General features: G+C 36.3%; 1 long non-coding RNA gene and 1 pseudogene across 3 annotated transcripts in view; one reads left to right on the top strand and one right to left on the bottom strand.

Moving 5' to 3' along the window:
• Window positions 1-27701, top strand: part of LOC140639875 (uncharacterized) — a 102686-nt gene that overhangs the window by 49004 nt on the left and 25981 nt on the right. The window lies entirely within an intron of this gene.
• On the bottom strand, window positions 908-26930 carry LOC140640607 (importin subunit alpha-1 pseudogene; annotated as a pseudogene).

Raw genomic sequence — 27701 nt, forward strand, 5'->3', positions numbered from 1 at the left:
TGATTTTGGAACTTGTTCTTTGAAAATGAGGGATCTGGCAGGTGCCATTTTCTTCTTCTACTACCAGCATAAATGCAGAGCCACCTGTGGGAGGTGGAGCCACACAGACATTCATAGCCTAGGTGCAGGGTGGGGGCAAATTTTGTTAAAACTGCTTGCGTCTTGCCCAGCTACTAGGTGCACAACTGCTGCCATCATGCCCACTGCACCATGCCCAGCCACCACACTGCACTCAGCCATTTGCCCCCAGACACTGTTGAGTCACATGGCTGAATTGGTGTGCAGATACCAGCTGTTGGAGCACTCTGGGGGATCTGGAATAGGAACAAGTGGCCCATTGCAAATTTTGCTAACACTGCTGCTCTGCTCCCAAATTCCTTGACAGGCCTGCTGGGTCTGACTAACATCACAAAGAGCAAACACGCTCAAAAAAGATAGTGAGTCAATGCAGACAATTGCACTGAAAGGAAAAGTAACTCAGAAACAATAGCAAGGCATAAGCAACACACATAGGTTACTCTCCCGAAGTATGTTTTGGTGAACAGAGGACATTGCACTGCTGGGCATTCCAGGATCTCCTCTTCATAAAGTCACTAATTTTAAGAGCAAGAGCAGAAGAGATAGTTGGCTTTCTTTTCTTTCTCTCTTCCTTTTTTTAAAAGAAAAGGGTGAAATTTAATCTTTATTTATAGAACACTGCAAGATATAACATTCTACATAGAAATAAGAAACCCACTTAGAAGAGAAGTTCATACAATATGTACAGTTTGGAACTGTGCAAGTATAGTTTCATTGTAAATAGTACTGCCACAAAAAAAGACATATTTGAGAATTCTTAGTAGAGAAATAGTAAGACAAACTTATACCAAACAAAGTACACAACAGCTTTATGCCTCAGCTGTACAATCTAAAAGTCAAAGGTCCCAAGAATACTATCCTGAACTTAGAATATATAGCCTTTAGGGATAGTTTCTGGCACAGCATTTTTATTTTCTTCCTCCTCTACAGAGAAATAATTCTTGGTCAAGTTTAATGAAGTCTATATAGACTCATTTTCATCATTTTGTAGAACTTTGATTTTGTCCAAACCTCCATATTCTTCCATTATACTAAGTTTCTCAGTTTCACTTAGTTTCTCGTCAGCCTGAAAGATGTTTGAAATGGCATCTAGAATAAACAGAATACTTTTGGTATCTTTTATAGTTAAGAGATTCATCAGTGGTTCTACTATGCCACAATGAATGAGGTATATAGTCTGTTCAACTGTTCCACCACTTGTATAGTTGGTCACAACCCATACAGCTTCCTTTTATGTCCTAAAGTCTGCCTTAGAGAGAACACCAATGAGGAATGGGACTAATCCATGATTCACAATTTGCTGTATTTGGTCCTAGTGACCAGCTGTGATACTTGACATTGTCCACATAGCTTGCTTCTGAATATTAGTTTTGGGGTTCATTAGCAGTCTGGAAAGGATTGTAAGTGATCCCACATCTATTACAACCTGAGTCTGTTCATCTGTCCCAGTTGCAATATTTCCTGTGGCTCTTGGCACAGGGGTCACTATGGGCAATTCAATAGCCCCTAGAAACTTTACAAGTTGTGATAGAACTCCTGTTTTCATGACCATTTCAATTCATTCATTTGGGCCATCAGTAAGGTAGGAAATGGCCAAACAGGTATCCAGTAATACTTCTGGACCATCATGAAGTAGTAAATGAACTAAGGTAGGAACAATCTGCTCAACAGCATCTAACGGGGGTGCATGATTTTTGTTGTGATAATGGTTTGAAAGTGTCCAAAAAGGTTGTGTAAGTAACTACATGCAAAAGATGAAAAAAAAGAAGTCAGTAACTTACAAGGGAAAACCCATAAAGGTAGCAAGAGATTTTTCAATAGAAACTTTGCAAGCCAGAAGGGAATGACATGTTATATTCAAAGTGCTGAATGGCAAAAATCTGTAGCCAAGAATATCTGGCAAGGCTGTCATTAAGAATAGAAGGGGAGATAAAGAGTTTCCCATATAAAAACTAAAGGAGTTCATGACCACTAAACCAGCCCTGTAAGAAATATTAAAGGGGCCTTTTTGAGTAGAATGGAAAGACCAAAAGTGACAGTATAAAGGTAGGAAACACAAAAGTAGTAAAAATGGATATTTCTGTAAAAAAATCAATTAAGGAACTCATAAAAAGGATATAAAATATAATAACATATACCTAAAATGTGGGGAGGAGAGAAGAATGGATGCAAACAACCATCTACTTAATATAGACTGCTATATGCAGAGGTTATGTACAAACCTAATGGTAACCATATATCAAAGACCCATAATAAACATGTAAAGAATAACGAGAAAGAAATCTGAACACATCACTAAATGAAATTAATAAAACTTGAAAGAGAGAAAGACAAGAAATGCTAAAAGAAAATCTTCAGAAACAACCACAAACCAAGTAATAATTTGGCAACAAATACATATCTATCAATAATTATTTTGAATGTAAATGAACTAAATGCTCCAACCAAAAGAAATAGCGTGACAAATAGATAAAAAAAGGAAGACCCATCTATATGCTGACTACAAAAGACTCATTTTATTTTATTCATTTATTTTTAGATTTATTTATTTTAGAGAAAGTGGTGGGGGGGGTGCAGAGAAGAAGAAGAGAGAGTCTTAAGCTGACTCCTCACTGAATGACATGGGGCTCGATCTCAGGATTCTCAGATCATGACCTGAGCTGAAACTAAGAGTCAGATGTTCAACAAGCTATGCCACCCAGGTGCCCTGAAACTCATTTTAGACCTAAGATACCTGGAGATTGAAAGTGAGAGGATGGAGAAATACCTATTATGGATGTCAAAAGAAAGCTGGAATAGCAGTACTTATATTGGACAAAATATATTTTAAAATAAAGACTGTTACAAGAAACAATGAAGGACACTATGTAAGGGGGACAATCCAACAAGAAGATACAACAATTGTAAATATTATGCACCCAATATAGAAGCACTCGAATACATAAAACAATAACAAACATAAAGGAACTAATCAATAATAATACAAAAATAGTAGGGGACTTTAACACCTCACTTACATCAATGGACAGATAATCTAGATAGAAAATCAATAAGGAAACAAGATGCACGTTTTTTTTTCAAGTTCACATGGAACATTCTCCAGAATAGATCACTTATTAGCATGCGAAACTAGCCTTAACAAATTCAAGAAGATTGAAGTAATACTATGCATTTTTTCCAACCACAATGCTATGAAGCTAGAAATCAACCACAAGAAAAAAAATCTGGGAAGACGCATGGAAGTTAAATAACATGTTACTAAACAATGAAGTGTCAACCAAGAAATCAAAAAGTACGTGAAAACAAATGAAAATGAAAACACAACAGTCCAAAATATTTGATATGCAGCAAAAGCTATTCAAAGAGGGAAGTTTGTAGCCATACCGTGCTACCTCAAGAAGCAAGAAAAATATCAAACAACCTAACCTTATATCTAAGGAGCTAGAAATAGAAAAACAAATAAAACTTAAAACCAGCAGAAGGAAAGAAATAAAAAAGATTAGAGCAGAAAAAATTATATAGAAACTTAAAAAAAATAGAACAGATCATTGAAACCAGGAGCTGGTTCTTTGAAAAAAAAAATCAATAAAATTGATAACCCCAGACTTATAAAAAAAGAGAAAGGACTCAAATAAATAAAATCACAAGTGAGGGAGAAGAAATAACCAATACCACAGAAATACATTCATAAGAGGATATTATGAAAAACCATATGCCAACAAATTGGACAACCTAGAAGAAATGGATAAATTCCTGGAAACATGTAAACTACCAAAAATGAAACAGGAAGAAATAGAAAACTTGAACAGACTGATAGCAATGAAATTGAATCAGTAATCAAAAAACTCCCAAGAAGCAATAATCTAGGACCAGATGGCTTTCCAAGCAAATGCTACCAAACATTTAAAGAAGAGTTAATATTTATTCTTCTCAAAGTATTCCAAAAATGGAAAAGGAAGAAAAAACTTCCAACTTATTTATGTGAGGCCAGCATTATTCTGATACCAAAACCAGATAAAGACACCACAAAAAAAGAACTGCAGGCCAATATCGCCAATGAATACAGATGCAAAAATCCACAACAAAATAGTAGCAAACTGAATTCAACAATACATAAAAAAAATCATTCACCACACCAAATGGGATTTATTCTTGGGTTGCAAGAGTAGTTCAATATTTGTAAATCAATTAATGTGATACATCACATCAATAATAGAAAGAATCAGATGACCATTTCAATAGATGCCAAAAACCCTCAACAAAGTAAGCTTAGAGGGGATACTCATCATAATTAAGGCCATTTATGAAAAATCCACAGCTAACATCAGCCTTAATGGGGAATAACTGAGAGCTTTTCCCGTAAGGTCAGGAATGAGACAAGAATGTCCACTCTCACCACTTCGATTCAACATAGTACTGGAAGTCCCAGCCACAGCAATCAGGCAACACAAAGAAATAAAAGGCATCCAAATCAGTAAGAGAGAAGTAAAACTTTTACTATTTGCAGATAACATGATACTATATATAGAAAACTCAAAAGACTCTACCAAAAACTGCTAGAACTGATGAAAGAATTTAAGAAACAAAACAGATGAACATAGGAGAAGGGAAGGAAAAATAAGATGAAAACAGGGAGACAAAGCATAAGAGACTCTTAACTATAGGAAGAAACAGTGTTTCTGGAGGGGAGGTGGATTAGGGGATGGAGTAACTGGGTGAGGGGCATTAAGAAGGGCACTTGATGGAATGAGCACTGGCAACTGATGAATCACTAAATTCTACCTCTGAACCTAATAATATGCTGGGTTAATTAAATTTAATTTAAATTAAAAAATAAAAATAAATAAAATAAAAATGAATTCAGTAAAGTCTCAAGATATAAAATCACTGTACAGAAATCTGTTGCCATCTACACACCAATAATGAAGCAGCAGAAAGAGAAATGAAGAAAATGGTCCCATTTATAATTGTACTAAAAAAGAATGAGATATCTAGGAACAAACTTAGTTAAAAGGGTGAAAGACCTGTACTCTGAAAACTATAAAATACTAATAAAAGAAATTGAAGACCATACAAGGAAATGGAAAGACACTCTATGGTCATGGATTGTAAGAACAAATATTGTTAAAATGTCTATACTACCCAAAACAATCTAGATATTTAATGAAATCCCTATCAAAATACCAACAACATTTTTCACAGAGCTAGAACAAATAATCCTTACGTTTATATGGAACCCCAAAAGACCCCAAATAGCCAAAGCAATCTTGAAAAAGAAAAGCAAGCTGGAAGCATCACAATTCTGTACTTCAAGTTATATTACAAAGCTGTAGTAATCAAAACAGTTTGGGACTGGCATAAAAATAGACACATAGATCAGTGAAACAGAATAGAAAACCTGGAAATAAACCTACAGCTATGTGGTCAATTAATCTCTGACAAAGCAGGAAAGACTATCTAATGGGAAAAAGAACCGTCTCCTCAAAAAATGGTGTTGGGAAAACTGAACAGCAATGTGCAAAAGAATGAAACTGGGCCACTTTCTTACATTATACACAAAAATAAATTCAAAATAGATTAAATTCCTACATGTGAGACCTGAAACTATAAAAATCCTAGAGAGAACATAGTAACCTCTTTGACATTGGCCATAGCAACTTTTTTCTAGATATGTCTCTTGAGGCAAGAGAACTAAAAGCAAAAATAAACTATTGGGACTTTATCAAAATAAAAACTTTTGCATAGAGAAGGAAATAGTCAACAAAGCTAAAAGGAAGCCTATGGAATGGGAAAAGATATTTGCAAATGGCATATCCAATAAAGTGTTAGTATCCAAATTACATAAAGAATTTAGAAAACTGAATGCCCCCAAACCAAATAATCCAATTTAAAAAATGGGCAGAAGACATGAACAGACATTTATCCAAAGAACACATCCAGATGGCAGGCAGACAGATGAAAAGACGCTCACCATCACTTGCGACCAGGAATTGCAAATTAAAACTACAATGAGATATTACCTCACACTGTCAGAATGGCTACAATTAGTAACACAAGAATCAACAGGTATTGGTGAGGATGTGGAGAAAAAGGAACCCTTGTGGACCATTTGTGGGAATGCAAACTGGTGAAGCCACCGTGGAAAACAATATGGAGCTTCCTCAAAAATTTAAAATAGATGTACCCTATGACCCAGTAATTGCACTACTAAGTATTTACCCAAAGAATACAAAAACACTAATTCAAAGGGATACATGCACCCCTCTATTTATTGCAGCATTATTTATAATAGCTAAATTATGGAAGCAGCCCATGTGTTCATCAATAGATGAATGGATAAAGAAGATGCAGTAAAAATATATGTGATGGAATATTACTCAGCTCTAAAAAAGAAAGAAATCCTGCCATTCGTGACATCATGGATGGAGTTAGAGTGTATTATGCTAAGCAAAATAAGTCAGAGAAAGGGAAATATCATATGATTATCTCATGTAGAATTTAATTTGTAGACAAAACAAATGAACAAAGGGGAAAATAAGAGAAAGAAACCAAGAAACAGACAATTGTAGAGAACAAACTGATGGTTACCAGAGGGGAGGTAGGTGAGAGGTTCAGTTAAATAGGTCATGGGGATTAAGGAGTACATTTGTTGTGATGAGCACTGGGTGACGTATGAAATGTTGAATCACTATTATATATCTGTAACTAATATAGCACTATGTTAGCTAATTGGAATTAAAATAAAAACTTAAAAAAATAAATTAGTCTATTCAAAAACACCAATAGAACAAAGCAAAAAAATGGTACTACATCTAGAATTCTTGGAAAAAATGTGACAGCAACAGAAGATATGAATGGAAGGTACTTACAAAGCCCTCTGGAAGCTTAGAAGCTTAGGAAAGGTCAAGTTTTGCAAAGATCTTTCAGGAAATGTGCTGAATATTGAGGTCTGAGCAAAGTAGAAAGGACTTGAGATAGTCCAAGTGGGTAATATGATAATAGTAGATTAAAGTAGAGGGGTAAACAAATTGTTAAGTACCAGTGTCTATCTTAGGTTGGTTGGAGTGAATTTGTAAGGCAGCCAACAGACCATGGCTTTGTACAGTAACTGGGAAGTTTGGAAGCAGGATTAGGAAAAAAAGGTAAAGTTTAATTAAGGATGAGGATTGATAAAGCAAGAACAAGTGGACATTTAGAGAGTGAGGAATTCTAAATCTTATTACTATTTCAATTTGACTTGTCTAGCTGAAGATAAATAATTGTTTGGCCAATATTAAGTTATAAGGTATTCCGAATATATGGAACCCCCCCAGAAAAAATACAGTTTCTAATCATATTTAATAAATGTTAAAATTTCATATTTTCCTTTATTTTTTCTCCTTTTTAAAACAGCTAAAACCATACCTCCTATACTATCTCTCTCCTTTTTTCTCCCTTAATGAAGATTTGAAGTTTGCAGTTCTTACATACCTGTTTAACTGGGTCCGTATATATAATCTCAGAATGCCATTTTAAAGGAGGAAATTCTTTTGTGCACTCATTAGCAAGTAATAGATATAAAGAAAGGAGAAAAGAATTAGAATAATCTTCGAGGACACCAACTAATGCCCAGATGTTTTGTTGCAACATAATGTGCCTGATTTCAGAGCAAGTATTAAAATGGTTTAATATCCATTTGGCTTAAAAGGTTAAGGGCAGAAAAATAAATGTACTCTTCTGTGGAGGAGTTACACTGGAAGGCAAAGGGAGTTCTTGTCTAGCATGACCTGTAAGAGATAATTGTTCATTAGAGAGTGTGAAGTCTGTAGTAAGCACAATCACATTCATTAGCCAGTTCCCTGCTTCCTGTCTGTAATGGGCATTAAGTTTCTCTCTGTTCAATTAGAATGAATTCTGGCTTTAGGACTGTAGATCCTTTCTGGGTTTTTAATATTCTGGCTTTTGGTATTTTTATTTTTGCATTTTCACTGAAGAGTTGCAACCTCACAGCAAAATAGGAATTATTTCATAACTACTATAGTCCAAATGTATGAGAAATTGTCATAGAATATATAATGTATACAGAAACCAAGCAAAAATGCATTAAACATGAAACATTAATATAAAAATTATCTAAAATATATTTATACTGACTGACAAATATAATATTTTGTTAAGCCCAAATAAAAGCCAGAAATTTAGGATACAGTATTTGAAAAGACAAAGATTCAGATTGTATATTGCTAGGTGTCAGAGTCACCTTCAGTTTAGTCTTAGGTAGGGTCACTCCAGTTTAAACTACATGGTTTAGACTTCTTTTCTGGGGAAAAAAAATAGCCTAACCCTTCCTCTTTTTTTTTAAATAATAAATTTATTTTTTATTGGTGTTCAATTTGCCAAAATACAGACTAATACCCAGTGCTCATCCCGTCAAGTGCCCCCCTCAGTGCCAGTCACCCATTCACTCCCACCCCCCGCCCTCCTTCCCTTCCACCAGCCCTAGTTCGTTTCCCAGAGTTAGGAGTCTTTATGTTCTGTCTCCCTTTCTGATATTTCCTACCCATTTCTTCTCCCTTCCCTTCTATTCCCTTTCACTATTATTTATATTCCCCAAATGAATGAGAACATATAATGTTTGTTCTCTGATTGACTCATTTCACTCAGCACAATACCCTCCAGTTCCATCCACGTTGAAGCAAATGGTGGGTATTTGTCATTTCTAATGGCTGAGTAATATTCCATTGTATACATAAACCACATCTTCTTTATCCATTCATCTTTCGATGGACACCGAGGCTCCTTCCACAGTTTGGCTATTGTGGCCATTGCTGCTATAAACATCGGGGTGCAGGTGTCCCGGCGTGTCATTGCATCTGCATCTTTGGGGTAAATCCCCAGCAGTGCAATTGCTGGGTCGTAGGGCAGGTCTATTTTTAACTCTTTGAGGAACCTCCACACAGTTTTCCAGAGTGGCTGCACCAGTTCTCATTCCCACCAACAGTGTAAGAGGGTTCCCTTTTCTCCGCATCCTCTCCAACATTTGTAGTTTTCTGCCTTGTTAATTTTCCCCATTCTCACTGGTGTGAGGTGGTATCTCATTGTGGTTTTGATTTGTATTTCCCTGATGGCAAGTGATGCAGAGCATTTTCTCATGTACGTGTTGGCCGTGTCTATGTCTTCCTCTTGAAATTTCTGTTCATGTCTTTTGCCCATTTCATGATTGGATTGTTTGTTTCTTTGGTGTTGAGTTTAATAAGTTCTTTATAGATCTTGGAAACTAGCCCTTTATCTGATACGTCATTTGCAAATATCTTCTCCCATTCTGCAGGTTGTCTTTGAGTTTTGTTGACTGTATCCTTTGCTGTGCAAAAGCTTCTTATCTTGATGAAGTCCCAATAGTTCATTTTTGCTTTTGTTTCTTTTGCCTTCGTGGATGTTTCTTGCAAGAAGTTACTGTGGCTGAGTTCAAAAAGCTAACCCTTCCTCTTGATTATGCCTGGTAGGAAAACTCACTTAACAACAAGCAACCCAACCAAATAAACAGGTGCATGTGGAAAACAAAGTCAGAATGTAACTTTGTGAGAGTATTTTGGGTGGGGGTAGGTGGGAATGTATTACAAATGCACTTACAGTATTATGAAATGGAACTTCAAAACTCATTCATTTCAAACCATTTTTATACTGAGAAGCTACTTGTACCTGTTACTGTGCTACTCTGGAGAGGAGAGGCAAATATGTGAAAATTCTTACTCTTATGGTATTAATGCAGATTGATTAAACCTGTCAAGATGATAGAAGCTTCACTCTTGTGGTAGAGTGGTAAGTTTGATTTTCTGGGTGATAGGCTGGATATTTTGGGGGTATTATGTCATTGAGAGATGCTTAGAACCTCTTGATAATTGATTAGATAGAAAGGGTATAAGAAACTTATTTGACATATTGGAAGAGTCAGTGATTTTCATGGAGGTCAACCCTGTGTGGGCTATATTGAAAAACAAATATACACTTTAGGAAATTTCCACGAGAGTGGCCTTCTGTCAGGGAAATTCTGACAGAAGCAGACAGACCTCTCTGGCAGCAGCAGAATCTAATACACTAACATTGTAATATCATCTGTTCAACATGTAGGAAGGAAGAATCTCTCAACTTTAGCTGTTCCCTGGTATCTCTAAGATTCAACTTTGACAGTGTCCTTGGGCAAATGATTTGTGATTAGGTGAATGTAAGTGACACTGGATTTTTTTTAGAATTTCTCATTCCTCGAAAATATGCCTGAAAAACCAATATAGTGAATGTGAGGAAAATCAGTAAAGTCAAGAGCACCAGGCTTTATCTGCACTTACGATTAAAATGGAAATTTCAGATGTAAACCAAGCATATTTTCTGAAAGGTAGAGAATTATATGACCCTTGCATCATTCTATTCTCAAGATATCTATTAAGTTCTTATTATGTGAGAGGTATGGTTCTCAGCTTTGGGGATATAAAGAAGAGTAAACCATCATTCCTGCCTTCCACTATAAGAGCAGTTACAACAATGTGATTAATGCTACAATAGAGGAATAAACAAGATGCTGAGAAAGCACAAGAGAGGCAACACTTTACTTTTCCTAGATAGCATAGAAAAAGCTTCTCAAAGATGGTTGCATTTGAGTAGATGATTGAACAATAAATTAGTCTTCCAGGGTAATAGGAAGAAACATTATAGACTGAAGAGAACATATAAGAAAAGGAAGAAAGTTCTGTAGCAGCCAGGAGACCAGGGTGTGTTGAAGATATAAAATTTAATTAATTAAAATTTAATTTTATTTAGGTATAGTTGACATATAATGTTACATTAGTTTTAGGTGTACAACATAGTGATTCAACAACTATATACATCATGCTATGCTCACCACAAGTATGGTCTACCATCTGTTAACATACAACATTATTACAATACCATTAACTTTATTCTGTATGCTGTGCCTTTTATGCCTATGACTTAATCATGCTATAACTTGAGGCCTGTCTCTCCCACTCCCCTTTAAACATTTTGCCCATGCACTGACCCTGTTCCCTCTGGAAACCATCAGTATGTTCTCTGTATTTATAGGTCTGATTCTACTTTTTGTTTGTTTATTTATTTGTTTTGCTTTATAGATTCCACATATAAGTTAAATCATATAGTATTTATCTTTTTCCATCTGACTTATTTGAAAAAAGAACCCTTGTACACTGTTGGTACAAGTGTTAAATTGATACCACCACTGTGAGAAATAGTATGGGGGTTCCCCAAAAAATTAAAAATAGAAATACCATATGATTCAATAATTCCACTACTGGGTATTTACCCAAAGGAAAAAAACCCACATATTTAAGAAGATCTATGCACCCCTGTGTTTATTGCAGCATTATTTACAATACTGAAATTAAAGTAGCAGCCCAAGTGTCCATCGATCGATGAATGGATAGAGAAGTGTGGTATACACGCACATGCACACACATACACACAAAGACGAATATTATGCAGACATAAAAAGGATGAGATCTTGCCATTTGTGATGACATGTGTTGACCTAAATGGTTATGCGAATGCAGACAGAACTTTTAAAGTTAGACAGTGGCACAAATCCCAAAAAGACTTGAATGCTCTACTCTGGAGTTTGGACTTCAACCTGCAGACTATGGGGGCCTTTGAGGGATTTGAATCCAAAAAGATGGAGAATGGATGATGAAGGCAATGGGTGATGTTGGATTCTGGGTGACCAGTTAGAAAGTTAACATCTTTTGATGAGAAATGATGAAGACCTGGGACTGAGGTAGAGGAGCAGTAGAGGATTAATCTCAGCTTTCTGATTTTGTGAATCACTGTTTTATTAAACAAAAGAAAAGAGCCAGCTTTTGGGAAGGGAAAGGGTGGATTCAGTTTTGGACACCTGGAATTTGAGATTCTGTGAAACATCTGGGTAGAAATGATCATGAAGCAGTTGGTAAAGTAAGCATGAAGCTCAAGGGAGAGATCCAGTTTGGAGGTAATAGATTTTAGAATCATTAACGTATAGAAGTTTTTGGAGATTTGAATGTGAATATAAGATTGCTCAGGACAAGTATTTCACATCAGAGGAGAAAAGCAAAGATCAGCCCAGGGACTCCTATCAATTAAGGAGAGGGTGTGGGGAACCAGCTGTGGAGCCTGAGAACTAAATCTCATAGTCCTTGGCACACTGGGGATGCGTGAGGTCCAGAGTCTGCACATTGACTCTTGACCACATTGTACTCTAGATATAGCTCCTCTGCTGCTCCTCCCCCCTCCTTTAGTCAATAGCCTCTTCTTTTACCCTTTGAAGTAAACATATTTTTCTCTGCTTCCCAAAGTTAATCATTCCTATAGACGATCCGTTATCTCACTTAATAAAAACTAGAGGAGACAAAGCCTCAGGGTCCGAGTCCAGTCTGAGTCCGAGTTCTAGTTTCAGTCTCTCTGTCCCCCAGATTAAAATTTAGTGAGAGTTGGAGTCTTTCTTTGTATCGTTGCCTCCAACTATCCTGGATCCATGGCATCAGGGGGAAAAAGGAGTGGATAGTTCCAAGAAGATACTGGTTAACAGTATATAATGCTGCTTGAGTGATAAAGCTTGAAAATGACACTGGGTTAGGCCATCATAGACCAAGAGAAGAACAAAAATAGCTTTATTGGAATGGTAAAAGAATAAGGTAACAGAGGGTTGAGGATTGAATAGGAGGCGAGGAAGCAAAGCCTTCAAAGGATTATGATTTTAACCGTCTCCTGAAAGCAAGAAAAAAAATATTTGTAGCTTGAGGGTGCTGAAGGGTTTCAGAATTATACTTTTAAAAATAATAGAAGAAAGTTGATATTTAAGAGAATTCAAGAACCTGCTGTGGTGGCTAATGAACTAGTTTAAAAAAAAACAGCTTTTTTTTTTTTTTGCTTCTATTTTGGGTGTTATATAAGGATGTTTTAAAACTAGCTGTGACTTTGAAATGTCTAAACCTGTCTAGAAGTGCCTTGAGAAACACTTGAGACAAAGGAATGGTATTCCAGCTTAGGAAAGAATGCCCACTGCTGCTGAATGCAGAGTGTGGCTAGATGTGAAGATGATGTTTAAATAATGGCAAAGAAAGTTAAAAATCTTTCAGCATCTTTGCTGACTCCAAGAAGCAAAAACAACATGCCCTCTGGCAAACATATTTTCCCTTCTGAAATTCTGTCAAATAAACTCAGAAGGACATGAAAAAAAGTGGAAATACATCTTGTAACATGTGCTGATATGGTTGCACAGCCCTTATTTCATAGACTGTACATGATGAATTTCAACACTGGATCTGATTTCTCTGGCATGTACATTGTACAAAAGAGCTTGGAGAGGTACAACTTTATATTCATTCTAGAGAACTTGAGAAAGCATTGCACCAAAATGAGACTATAGGTACTATATAAGCAAGAAGAAATCTTTCCCTCAAAAATGAAGGTTCTCCCTAGTAACATTCAAGGAAAATTGCATCCTCTGAGGCACTTTATACATTCATATTTGCCAATGAAAGAAATGCAGCATAGGTTTAGCATTTCATTTGGGGTATCACTGTCTTAGCTAGCTTTGAATGGGCTTATTTTTCAAGAACTGAAATAGTAGCTCATCATATATTTCTCAGCTTCTGAAATGATTGGTATTCCTCTCCTATCTAGCAGCTGTTAGAGGGTTTTTTTATTTAACCAGTGAAGAGTTCCAAAATAGAAGTGTTGTCCTGGATGTATTTTAAAAACACACATTTCAGGTCTTTACTTCTTAACTTAAAGTAGTAGATAAAAATCTCAAAGTGAAAATGACAGGATAACATTGTGACATGATTCATAAAGGTATAAGGAATCCATAGATGGCCCTGCGTGTCAGCTCCCAAGGCAAATACTGCAATTGTCATACTTAACATCCAAGAACTAAGTGAATTTGGTTAAAACCTTGATTCACTACAATGCTTATGGAATCAAGTGTTCTGGGTAACTAAATTCTTTAGTTATTTAGATGGCTAAATAGAATACCCCTTTTATTTGAATTTTTGTTGCCATATTGTATTAATTTAGTGGTTTCCCTCTTGGTGTAAAAAGCTGAGTTTGATTGTGTATTCATATTCTATTCCTGTTGAAGGGGGAGAGGTAGTTGTTTTCTTGATATTTTCCTTGAGGTCTGTGCACAGGAGAGAGATTGTAGTTGGTTGCTGGCTATTTCCTATTCTAGATCTGGTGATTAATCTGTTTATTATTATTTTTTAAATTAAAAAAATTTTTTGAGAAAGAGAGTGTGAGCCGGCGTGGGGGTGGGGGGCAGAGGGAGAGGAAGAGGGAAAGAGAGAATATTAAGCACGTGGAGCCTAACGAGGGGCTCAGAATCACAACCCTGAGATCATGACCTGAGCCAAAATCAAGAGTCGCCACTTAAATGACCTTTCATACCTGCCTCATTAGGGTTGCTCTTCATATCCCCACAGTGCCAGGCCCATGTTAGTTGTGATTATTACCATCCTTTACTCTTCTTATTCATGGGTAGGCCAGAGTGCACTTCTAACACCTGTGCAGTTGGAGATGTCTTAGTCAGTTTGCGCTGCTGTAACAGAATACCGTAGACTGGCTGGATTTAATAACAGAAATTTATTTCTCAAAATAGAGGGTGGGAATCCAAGATTATGGTGTCAGCATGGTCTGGTAAGATTCTTTTCTTGATTTGCCTCTTTCTTGCTCTGTCCTCACATGGTAGAGGGAAAGAGAGGGTTCTAGCCTTTTCTTTCTATTAAGATACTAATACCATCATGATGCTCTACCCTCATGACCTTGTTTAAACCTAATTACTTCCCAAAGACCAAATCTTCTAACACCATCACATGGAGGTTAGGGTTTTTGCATATAATGTTTGGGTTCATAGCAGGAGAAGATGGGCATTTTCCTTGGAGAGCTTAATCCTCAGTCCCCAGAACTTGGAAAGAGCTATTCTCTGTAAATTTGGTGCTGCTTGGTCTTTTATGTATGAATATTTTTGGATTGGTTTGTATGTTCTATTATAAGAGATTGTGTGCTTCAAGTTAATAAATAAAAGAAGAAAAAAACCCCACAGGTTGTTATGTTGTCGTTTGCTTCTTTATAGCCTTAACATTTAGAAAATAATTTCTGGGTACTAAATTACAGTAATTTGAGGGTTTCAATAGATTAATCAAGGTTTTCTATAATATACTTCGATAGAAGACAGTGAGTAATTACATGAATTATAAAACATAAAAGTAAACCAACGTATAATGAGAAAAGGCAATTTATCAGTGCTCTCTCCATGCTTCTGCGTATACCTTGAGGTATGCAAGAGAATAGCAACCCAGTTAGCTTCCCTCTCCTCCAGGGGTAGGCAGCAACTGGAGGATTCTTTTGATCATTTTATTCATTTTGTGTTAAAACTATAGCACTTCTAATTTATAGACATATTGTGAATGTCAAGGAAATGTCACCCAAATCATTTGAAATACAGTGAAATTCATATGTTATATTTAAGTAACAGGTTGCCCTGGGATCCAAGGGATGCAAACTTAAATAGAACTGGGATTTTGACTGTTCAATTTCAGCACTTTAAAGACACAGAATAATCAAGGTGAATTTCTTAAAGGAAGAGACTCTGAGGATAGAACGGTAACTGTGAAGTATTTCTGGATAAGCCATTAAGTGGCAGATTGGCATACGGCTACATTTCAGATCCTGATTTGTTTGGTTTAATGTGAATCACTTTTTTCCCCTTTAAATTGAAGCCCAAATCCTATAATGGAGATACTTAAATGAACCCTTTGGGTCACTTAGGCATCTTTTTCAGCAGCCCTCTGAGAAATTCAATAGTCTGTTATAAAAATTGAGTTTTATATGTTTCTGTCGATGCCTGAGGAAAAATTTGATTATCCTCTAGATTTTTTCCAATCCTTTAACTAGATTGGATTATTTGCTGATTTACCCTTTACTTCCCAGTGCCGTAGTAGTGTTCTAGTTACAGACTTTATAGTATAAGCTGACAAGATTATAAGATGTTTATCTTCCTAGGGGAGCAACTTGGTAGACTTTGCCATTGGTCTTATATGGATCCACATTGGAATCTTGCTTTGATTGCCTGTGAATTGGGTGACCTTATGCAAATGACATGATTTCTGTTGGTTTTAGTCCCATTTTAAGTATAGTGGAGATACTAAAGATAATCTTGCATGGGGCAGCCTGGGTGGCTCAGCAGTTTAGCGCCGTCTTTGGCCCAGGGCCTGATCCTGGAGACCCAGGATCGAGTCCCACGTCAGGCTCCCTGCATGGAGCCTGCTTCTCCCTCTGCCTGTGTCTCTGCCTCTCTCTCTCTCTCTCTCTCTGTTTCTTATGAATAAATAAAAATTAAAAAAAATAACCTTGCATGGAGTTGGTCAAATGAGTAGCGTCAATACATGTGGAAATACTGGGTTCTGGTAGGCTCTCAATAAATGTGAATCACCTTCCATCTCATCAACCCCCAAACCATATTTTATTTATTGAGGAAGCATACAACCAAGGCTATGTTTAGATCCAGGATCTTTTATAATGAGAGTTCAAAATAATGCATCCTAAATCAATCTGTCTTGGTCAGAGATGTAGACCAGTAGGTGCTATACATCAAAAAGATTTATCACAAGGAATTGGCTTGTGCAATGTTTTAGCTGTGTAGCCAACTCTGAAATTCATAGGGCAGGCTGTCAAGAAGGGCAGGGACTGAGGCTACTGTCCTTAAGTAAAATTGATTCTTCTTTAGGGAAGACTCAGCTCTACTTTGAAGGTCTCTAAACTGATTCAGCAGGCCCACTCAGATTATTTGAAATAATCTGCCTCACTTAAAGCCAACTGCTTATGGACTTTAATCACATCTATAAAATGCTTTGGCAGAAACACCTAGATTAGTGTTTTGTTGAATACCTGGAGACTGTAGCCTAGTCAGACTGACATACCAAGAAGACCATCACACCATCCATCCGGCCTCTCTGGATTCTTTTTTTCATAGAAAGTAGGAACTTTTAGTATATGTGCTGCCTACAGAAAGTGGGAGCTTTTAAAGAAATTACTTTTATTACAGTAAAATATGAGGCTCAGTATTTTTTAAACCAAATGGCAGAAAAATCATACGGAAAAATTTGTAGTTTCATGAGCTGAGGTCAAATGTGAAAATATACTAGAAGATAAATGTTTTCTGCATACTATCAGAAATTATTTAATTTTTTATTGTTTATGGATTTATAGTTGGTCTCTTCCACTAAGATGCAAGCTCTATGAGGACAGGGGTTTGTTGTATTCACTTTGAAATCCTCAACATCTTGAGCAGCACTTGGTGTAAGACAGATGCTCAATAAATATTAATGGAATAAGTCAATAAATGATTTCTTCCAGAGAAGAGTTGAGTTACATTATCTTGTCTGAATAAGAATTTTCTGTTATGTTTACTTGAGTCACTTTTGGCTTCAGCTGTGTATTGTACCAATGTTTATTAGAGGACTAGACTGAGGAATGAAATCTGATCTGCCCATTGGTCACCAAACCAGGTGCTTTGGTTTGGGCTGTGTTGGGAGGAAGAAATACTTTTTCTTCCAATAAAGGGGCCTTATGCACACAACCAACTGTGTTCCTGGGTTGGAGGGTGGGGAGTGTATCATCCTGTGTAGTTCTCACATAGGTCAGTAGCAACCCCAGCATTCTTCCATTATAACTTCCCATTGCATGTTGGAGATTTGGGAGAACAACAAACAGAAGGACTAAAATGCCTCATCTGTTCTTCTTGGGTGGCAACTTCCTCTACAAGATCATGATCCTGTTTCTTCTCCATAGGGAACAAACCCTGGTATTAAGTCAGTTAAAGATTGGAATAAAAATCTATTGGTGACTTTAAGATTTCGTACTTACTGTTTTATCTCCAACATTTTCTGAGAAAAATACACATCTCTTTACAAATGTATGAATTATTTAATATATAAAAGATTATGTATAACATGTATGTAAGTTATGAAGTATAACTGTACAAACACTCATGAATTCACAAAGTTAGGAAATAGAACATCACTAATACTATTAAAAATTTCTGTTCTGTTGGCATATCCTCCCTCATCATCCTGTCTCCCTCCAGAAATCACCACTGTCCTGAATTTTGCATTTGTCATTGCTTGGTATTTTTCACAGTTCTACCAGATATGTATGAATCCCTAAACATATGTTATTTCATTTGCTTCTTTTTAACTTTACCTCAGTGGTATCATAATATATATAAGTTTTCACTAATCTTCTTTCCTTATTTATTTATTTTAAAAAGATTTTATTTATTCACGAGAGACACACAGAGAGAAGCAGAGACATAGGCAGAGGGAGAAGCAGGCTCCCTACGGGGAGCCTGATGCGGGACTTGATCCAAGGACCCCAGGATCATGCCCTGAGCTGAAAGCAGATGCTCAATCACTGAGCCACCCAGGTTCCCCTATAAGCTTTTTCTTTAAGTATAACCTGCATACAGAAAATTGTACATACCATGCATATGTAGTTTGATGAATTTGTACAAAGTGAACACAGTCCTATAACCAGCACACAGGTTCAGTCAGAGAATATAATCAACACCCCAGAAGCACGCCTTCCCCCCATTTCCCTCCCTGTCACTACTGGCTCTGCTCCTCACCCTCTGTCCACATCCTTTCTCCCATCCCCTTGGGGAAGGCTCTTTGAATATTCTGACATTTTGAAGTGATGGTGCTGTGGTACTGTGAATATAATATTGTTCATGGAGGTATAAGATTAGAGTTAAATCCTAGCTCTAATATATCTTTACCATATGACTTTGGGTCCTTATAATTCTCTGGTTCTCAAATGCTTTATCTGTAACATGGAGATCATAAGGAATTTTTGGTTTGACAAGAAATTGAAGTGAACTAAGAGAAGTGGAATTTTCTAATAAAGGTGCTGGCACAGAGTAGATACTCAGTAAGTGTTAGATCCTGAGAGCTGAGTGACTCTATGTGAGTTGGAGGATATGAACTCACGGGACATCATTTCTAGATTGTATGGTCTTTTGACATTAACCTATCAATGTGTTCTCTTGCCTCCATTGCTGCAGTCCATTTTCTCAGGCATTTTTCTGTTCTAGGGACAAGCTTTCTTGAGATATCCTTTATTCTGAACGAAGTGAAACTGAAGTTCCAATATGTAGTCTAGTCTCACCTTACAAGTCCTAGTTTGCTGGCCTCAATATTAGTTTGATATGAGCTTTGATAAAATTCTTATTATGGAGTTGAAGAAAGCAGCAGTGTACATCAGTGGCTTCTCTCATATTTATAGTCTAGACTTGAAGCTTGTTTTAAGTTACACTTGACACCTTTGGAATGCAATGCCACTCTCTGAATAATTCTAATTTTAGGCACTGCTTTTAGTACTAATGAAGGTCAATATTTCTATCTTCTAATAGTGCTAATGGTAGATGCTCAATATTTCTATCTTCTAATAGTGCTAGTGGTAATGTCCTTAATTTTTGGAATTGGATGTTGGTAATAAAGTCTACATAGTTTCCCATTCCCTCATTTAGAATAATGAACTATTCATTTTGTATATTCTTGTCATACAGTTTTTATCTTTTTCCTTGTTTACCGAAATCATTAGAGTGGCTAGATGTGCACTAAATGTATATTTTATATATTTCTATTTTCCAGAGAAGAGGAAGAAACATTTTTTCTTCCCTGCCATGGTTTTATTTCTTATGCAGTGTGAGCACATTTTAATTGTATCATGAATTTCAGTGTCCATTAATTTGAGGCAATAGACCATATTTGTGATTTTGAATGAGGCTGTGAAAATTTCATCAGTTTTCATAGGTTCACCTGTAAATAAAAATGAGGGCAGGGTAATGAAGTATAAAAAATGTGGATGGAGAGGAAAAGATAAAACTTGTACTTATTGTTTGTATACTGTATATGTGTATATTATTGTATTTTTACCTATGCTATCTCATTTAATGTCACCATGCCAAAGCAAAGGCACAGTAAAAATCAAACACCCATTTCCTGGCATCAAGGTGATAATGGTACCTTTTTACTAGGAATCTTTTTTTTTCAGTTTAAAACAAAAATTTAATATTTAGACCACAAGTTTATCATTATAATTTGAGTCAACACATTGAGTGGAAGGTCACAAAATGGGTCCTCAGAGGAAGAGTTATCTAATGAAGAAGATGCATTCTTTTCCTATGTCCTAACCACCTTGGTTCCTAGGGAGATGCCCTCCTTCCCTAAAGAGTACTATGCCAAGTCAAAAGCAAAAGTCTTTTCTAATATGGAATTAGTAGACCCTTGTAACTGATGTTACAAGGTTTTCCTTTGTTTCCTGGGAACTAGGTCCACTTCACATGGATATTACTCCTTTTAACATACAATGAGTTCTGTGAAAGGTTAGAACTAAGATGTCTAATGCTATGTACTAAAGGTACTCCAGGGAGGAATCCAGACTGCTGGGACACCATCATGTATGTTTTTTCTATCTCAGTGGCAGTCATCAGTGGTTGCAGAGGAAGAGGCCAGTCTGACAATCAGTCTTTCAGTCTGGGGGTGTCCCACAGCTATGTTATTGATAACTCTCCTCTCTTTTTTATTATTAATTATAACAAATTCTAGTATAGTTAGCATACACTGTTATATTAGTTTCAGGTATACAATATAGTGATTCAACAATTAGTATACATTACTCAGTGCTCATCATGATAAGTGTACTCTTTAATCCTCATCACCTATTTCACCCACCCACCTCCCTCTGGTAACCAGCAGTTTGTTCTCTATAGTTAAGAGTCTTTTTTCTTGGCTTCTTTCTGTCATTATTTTTTTCCTTTACTCATGTGTTTTGTTTCTTAAATTCCACATATGAGTGAAATCATATGGTATTTGTCTTTCTCTGACATATTTTCCTTGCATTATACCCTCTAGATCCATCCATGTTGTTGCATATGGCAGGATTTCTTTTTTTATAGCTGAATAATATTCATATATATATATATGAATTCATATATATAGATATGATATATATTCATGTGTTATAGATTTTATATGTGTTATATATATTCACATATTATAGACACTAAATATGTAATATGTATATCACATCTTCTTTATCCATTCATCAGTCAATGAACATTTGGGCTTCTTCCATATTTTTGCTATTGTAAATACTACTGCAATAAACATGGGGTGCATGTATCCCTTTGATTAGTGTTTTCATATTCTTTTGCTAAGTACACCAGTAGTGCAATTACTAGATCATAGAGTGGTTCCATTTTTAACTTTTTGAGGAATCTTCATACTGTTCTCCACAGTAGTTATACCAGTTTGCACTTTCACCAGTAGTGCACAAGAATTCCTGTTTCTCCACATCCTCTCCAATACCTGTCATTTGTTTCTAGTGAGAGAATGAGAGCTGAGGAGCAGAGGGAAAGGGAGAATCTTAAGCAGGCTCCATGCCCAGTGTAGACCCCAATGCAGGGCTCAATCTCATGACCCTGAGATCATGACCTGAGCCCAAATGAAGAGTCAGATGCTTAACTGACTGATCCACCCAGGTGCCCTATCACCTGTTGTTTCTTGTTTTTGATTTTACCCATTCTGACAGGTGTGAGGTGATACCTCAGTGTAGTTTTGATTTGAATTTCCTCATGGTAAGTGATGATTAATATCTTTTCATGTGTCTGTAGATTGGATGTGTTCTTTGGAGAAATGTTTGCTCATGTCTTCTGTCCATTTTTTAAATTGGATAATTTGATTTTTGTGGGCATTAAGTTGTGTAAGTTCTCTCTATAATTTGGATATATTAACCCTCTATCAGATATATCATTTGCAAATATCTTCTCCCATTCAGTAGATTGTCTTTTAGTTTTATTGATTGTTTCCTTCACAGTGTAGAAGCTTTTTATTTTGATGGAATCCCATTAGTTTATTTTTGCTTTTGTTTCCCTTGCCTCAAGAGACATATCTAGAAAAATGTTGTTACTGCTGATGTCAAAGAAGTTACTGCCTTTGTTCTCCTCTAGGATTTTTAGTTTCAGGTTTCACATTTGGGTTTTAATCCATTGTGAATTTATTTTTGAGTATGGTGTAAGAAAATGGCTCATGAAAGTTTCATTCTTTTGCATGTTGCTGTCCAGTTTTCCCAGCATCATTTGTTGAAGAGCTTTTTTTTTTTCCCACTGGATATTCAGAGATTAATTGACCATGTAGTTGTGGGTTTATTTCTGGATTTTCTATTTTGTTTCATTGATCTATGTGTCTGCTTTTGTGCCAGTACTATATTGTTTTGATGACTACATCTTTGTAATATAACTTGAAATATGGAATTGTGATACCTCCAGCTTGCTTTTCTTTTTCAAAATTGCTTTGGCTATTTGAGGTCTTTTGGGGTTTCATACAAATTTTAGGATTGTTTGTTCTAGCTCTGTGAAAAATTTGTTGGTATTTTGATAGAGATTGCATTAAATGTGTAGATTGCTTTGGGTAGTATAGACATTTTAACAATATATGTTCTAATAAACTATGAGGATGGAATGTCTTTCTATTTCTTTTTGTGGTCTTCTATTTCTTTCATCAGTATTTTACAGTTTTCGGAGTATAGGTCTTTAACCTTTTTGGTTAGGTTTGTTCCTAGGTATCTTATTATTCTTTCTGCACTTGCAAATGGGATTGTTTTCTTAATTTCTCTTTCTGCTACTTCATCGTTGGTGTATGGAAATGCAACATAATTCTAACATTGTTTTTGTATGTTGCAACTTTTCTGCATTCATTTATCATTTCTAGAAGTTTTTTGGTGGAGTCTTTCAGATTTTTTATATAAGAATCATTTCATCTTCAAATAGTGAAGGTTTTACTTCTTCCTTACTGATTTGGTTGCCTTTTATTTCTTTTTGTTGTCTGATTATTGTGGCTAGGACTTCCAATACTATGTTAAATAACAGTAGTGAGAGTGTACATCCTTGTCTTGTTCCTGACCTTAGGAGAAAAGCTCTCAGTTTTTTGCCATTAAAGATGATGTTAGGTGTGGTTTATCACACCGGTGGCCTTAATTATGGTGAGGCATATTCCCTCTAAACCTACTTTGTTGAGGGTTTTTATCATGAATGGTTGTTGTACTTTATCAAATGCTCTTTTTGCATCTATTGAAATGATCATATGGTGTCTGTCTCTTCTTTTGTTGACATGATGTGTCACATTCATTTGTGAATACTGAAGCATCTTTGCATCCTATAGATAAAATCCCATTTGACTCTGGTGAATTTTTAAAGAAATGTATTGTTGGATTCCATTTGCTAATAATTTGTTGAGGATTTTTGCATCTATGTGCGTCACAGATAGTGTCCTGTAGTTCTCTTTTTTAGTGGAGTCTTTATCTGATTCTGCTATCAGAATAATGCTAGTTTCATAGAATGAATTAGGAAGTGTTTTTTCCTCTATTTTTTGGAATAGTTTGAGAAAAATAGATATTAACTTTTCTTTAAATGTTTGGTAGAATTCACCTGTGAACTCATATGGGCCTTGACTTTTGTTTGCTCAAATTTTTTGATTACTGATTCAATTTCATTGTTGGTAATTGGTCTGTTCCAATTTTCTATTTTTTCCTGATTCAGGTTCGGGAGGTTATATATTTCTATTTATCTATTTCTTCATGGTTGTCCAGGTTGTTTGCATATAATTTTTCATAATATGCTCTTACAATATTTTGTGTATCTGTGGTGTTGGGTATTATCTCTTCCCTTTCATTTCTGATTTTATTTATTTGAGTCTTTTTTTTGTTTTTAAATGAAACTGGCTATAGTTATTTTGATCTTTTAGAACAACCAGCTCTTGGTTTCACTGATCTGTTCCATTGTTTTTTAGTTTCTATGTCAGTTATTTTTACTCTAAACTTTATTATTTCTTCCTTCTACAGGGCTTGGATTTTGTTTGTTTTTCTTTATCTAGTTCTTTTAGATGTGGTTAGGTTGTTTATTTGGTATTTTTCTTGGTTCTCTAGGTATGTCTGCATTGCAGTATACTTTCTTCTTAGAACCAACCACTTTTGCTGTGTCCCAAAGATTTTGGACCACTGTGTTTTCATTTTCACTTGTCTCCATGTGAATTTTTTGATTTCCTCTTTGATTTCATGATTATCCCACTATTTTTTAGTAGCATATTATTTAACCTGTCTTTTTGTGTTCTTTTCAGGTTTTTTCTTGTGGTTTATTTCTAGTTTCATAGCATTATGGTTGAAAAAGATTCATGGCATGACTTCAGTCTTTTTGAATTTGTTGAGACTTGTTTTGTGGCCCAATATGTGATCTATTCTGGAGAATGTTCCATGTGCACTTGAAAAGAATGTGTATTCTGCTGTTTAGGGTGGAATGTTCTGAATATATTTGTTCAGTCCATCTGTTCCAGTGTGTCATTCAAAGATCTTGTTTCCTTGTTGATTTTCTGTTTAGATGATTTGTTCATTGATGTAACTGGGGTGTTACATCCCTGCTATTTGTGTAATATTGATTAGTTCCTTTATGTTTCTTATTAAATGCTTTATGTTTTGGGGTGCTCCCATGTTGAGTGCATAAATATTTAGAATTGTTGTATCTTCTTATTGGATTGTACCCTTTATGAATGTATAGTATCCTTTCTTTGTCCCTTATTACAGTTTTTGTTTTAAAGTCTATTTTGTTTGATATAAATATTGCTACCTCAGCTTTCTATCTACTTCCATTTGCATGATAGGTATTTCTTCATCCTCTCACTTTCAATCTGCATGTGTCTTTAGGTCTAAAATGAGCCTCTTTTAAGCAGCATATAGGTAAGTCTTCTGTTTTTATCCATTCTGTCACCCTGTGTTTTTGATTATAGCACTTAGTCCATTTACATTAAAAGAAATTATTGATTATGTACCTATTCTTTGTCATTTTGTTACATGTGTTGTGGTTTTTTTTGTATTTCCTCTCTGTTCCTTTCTTCTGTTGTTTCCTTCTCTCCCGCTTAGTTGGCTTTCTTTAGTTAAACACTTAAATTCCTTACTCTTTATTTTTTGCATATCTGTCACTGTTCTTGAACTTGTGATTATCATTTGCTTTACATATAGCACCTTCTGCATCTATAATATGTTGATGGTTTCTTAATTTTACTCTTCTCCCCTCCACATTTCAGATATTTGGTATTGGATTTCATATCCTTTTATTTTCTTTCTCTTTATTGATTTTTATAGATTTATGATTTTTTTCTTTTGTATTTCCTATTTTCCTTATTCTTACGGTTTTTATTTTCCACTCACAGAGTCCCTCTTAACATTTCTTGTAGGGCTGGTTTAGTGGTTATTAAAATTTTTACCTTTTGTTTGTCTGGAAAACTCCTTATTTCTCTTTCTATTCTGAATGGTAGCCTTGCTAGACAGAGTTTTCTTGGCTGCAGATTTTTCCTTTTCAGTGCTGTGAGTATATCTTGCACTCTCTTCTGTCCCCAAAGGTTTCTGCTGGAATATCAGCTGATAGTGTTATGAGATTTCTTTCATATGTAGCTGTCTTTTCTCTTGCAAACTTGAAGATTCTTTTTTTTTTTAAAGATTTTATTTATTCATGCGACACACACACACACACACACACACACACACACACACAGAGGCAGAGACACAGCAGAGGGAGAAGTAGGCTCCATGCAGGGAACCCAACGTGGGACTCGATCCCAGGTCTCCAGGATCAGGCCCTGGGCTGAAGGCTGCGCTAAACCTCTGAGCCACCCGGACTGCCCACTTTAAGATTCTTTATCAGTTTTTTGGCCATTGTAATTTTTATGTGTCTTGGTGTAGACCTCCTTGAATGGAAATTTTTTTGGGATCTCTGTGCCTCCTGAATCTGGATTTCTTGTTTCCCATCCCATATTTGGGAAGTTTTCAGCTATTATTTCTTCAAATACATTTTCCGTCTCCCCTTTTTTGAGATCCCTATAATGTTAATGTTATTATGCTTAATAGTGTTACTGAATTCTCTAAGTCTGTTCTCATTATGCAATATTTGTTTGTATCTCATTTGTTCAGCTTGATTGCTTTCCATTACTCTATCTTCCAGGTCAATGGTAGCTTTCCCCTGCTTCCTGTAGCCTGGTATTTATTTCATTTATTGTATTTTTAATTTCGTTTATTGAGTTCTTCAACTCTGATATGTCATTTTTTATCTCTTTGTTAAGGGTTTCATTGATATCCTTCTACTGTTTTTCTCAAATCCAGTGAGAATCTTTATTGTTATTTTTAAATTTTTTTAGAGGAGAGAGAGAGAGAGAGAGAGAGAGAGAGAGAAGGAGAAGGGGGGAATAGCAGAGGGAAAGGGAGAATCCCAAAGCAGGCTCCATGCCCAGCATGGAGCTCAGTGTGGGGCTCAATCTCATGATCCTGAGATCATGATCTGAGCCAAAATCAAGAGTCAGATGATTAACCAACTGATCTACCCAGGCTCCCCTCAAGTCCAGTATCTTTATGATCATTAAATTTTCTATCAGGCATATTATGTATTTCTGTTTTGTTTAGATCTCCAGCTCTAATTTTTGTTCTGTTTTTTCATTTGGGATATATTCTTCTGCCCCCTCACTTTGCCTGCCTCTATATCTGTTTCTGTTTTTTAGAAAGGTCAGCTATACCTTCTTTTGAAAGTAGTGGCTTTATGAAGAAGAGATAGTGTAATGCCCTGCAGTGCAGTGTCCCCTGTTTACCAGAGCCTGGCATTTCAGGGGAGTGTTGGATGTGTGTTCCTTGTACCCTGATGTTGTGTCTGATTCACTTTTCCTTCCAGTTGAGTCATCTGCACTGACTCTCTGCCATTGTAGGCTGTGCTTGCTCATTGTGGTATTGGTGGGACTTAGGCAGGTTGCCTGTGAGGGGGCATGCCCTCAAAGGGAACTCAGGGACAAGGTGGTGGCATTGACAAAATTTGTACTGAGCCCAGGGTGATGGGGAGCAGGCTTGGAGTGGACAAGTCCTTAGGAGAACTTGTGGGCAGGGTGTACTGTCAGGATATTAGGTAGCAAGTGTCTGTGCAGTGCCACGTCCTGCAGGTGGCCCTGTGTTTATGTGGAGGGCAGAGGAGGAAAATGGCACCTGCCAGCTCCTTTGTTCCCAGAGAGGTTCTTAAACATGCTCTGAAATCAGTTTAAGTAGACCTCCCTGCTCTACCTCAGGAGTTGTGCAGACTTGCAATCTGTGTTGCTTCTCCATAAGCTGTTGTCTCTTAACGGTGGCAACCCAGGTATCATTTGCCCTCTGGCTAGCCCGAGAGCTGAGTCAGCTGACTTTTAAAGCTCCAGGTTCCAAGTCCTGTTGGTTATACAAACTAATGCAATTCAATTCCTCTGGTTTTCAAGGCCAAATGTTATGGGGATTCATCTTCTCCATCCCTTCCCTAGTACAAGGGACCATTTCTCTTCCCTCTTCACACCTATAGCCAAGAGGCTCATGATTCTGTCCTTCCTACCCTCTCAGATGTGGCTTCTTCTATATATTTAATTATGGAATTTTTTCTTCCAGTCTTTGGGTTGCTCTCTGGTTTATTTACACAGATATTAGTGACATCTAGCTGCAATTGTGGGTGAGCTCCTACTGTGCCATCTTCCCAA

This window comes from Canis lupus, chromosome 9 (assembly GCF_048164855.1).
Source record: "Canis lupus baileyi chromosome 9, mCanLup2.hap1, whole genome shotgun sequence".
NCBI classification, from domain to species: domain Eukaryota; kingdom Metazoa; phylum Chordata; class Mammalia; order Carnivora; family Canidae; genus Canis; species Canis lupus.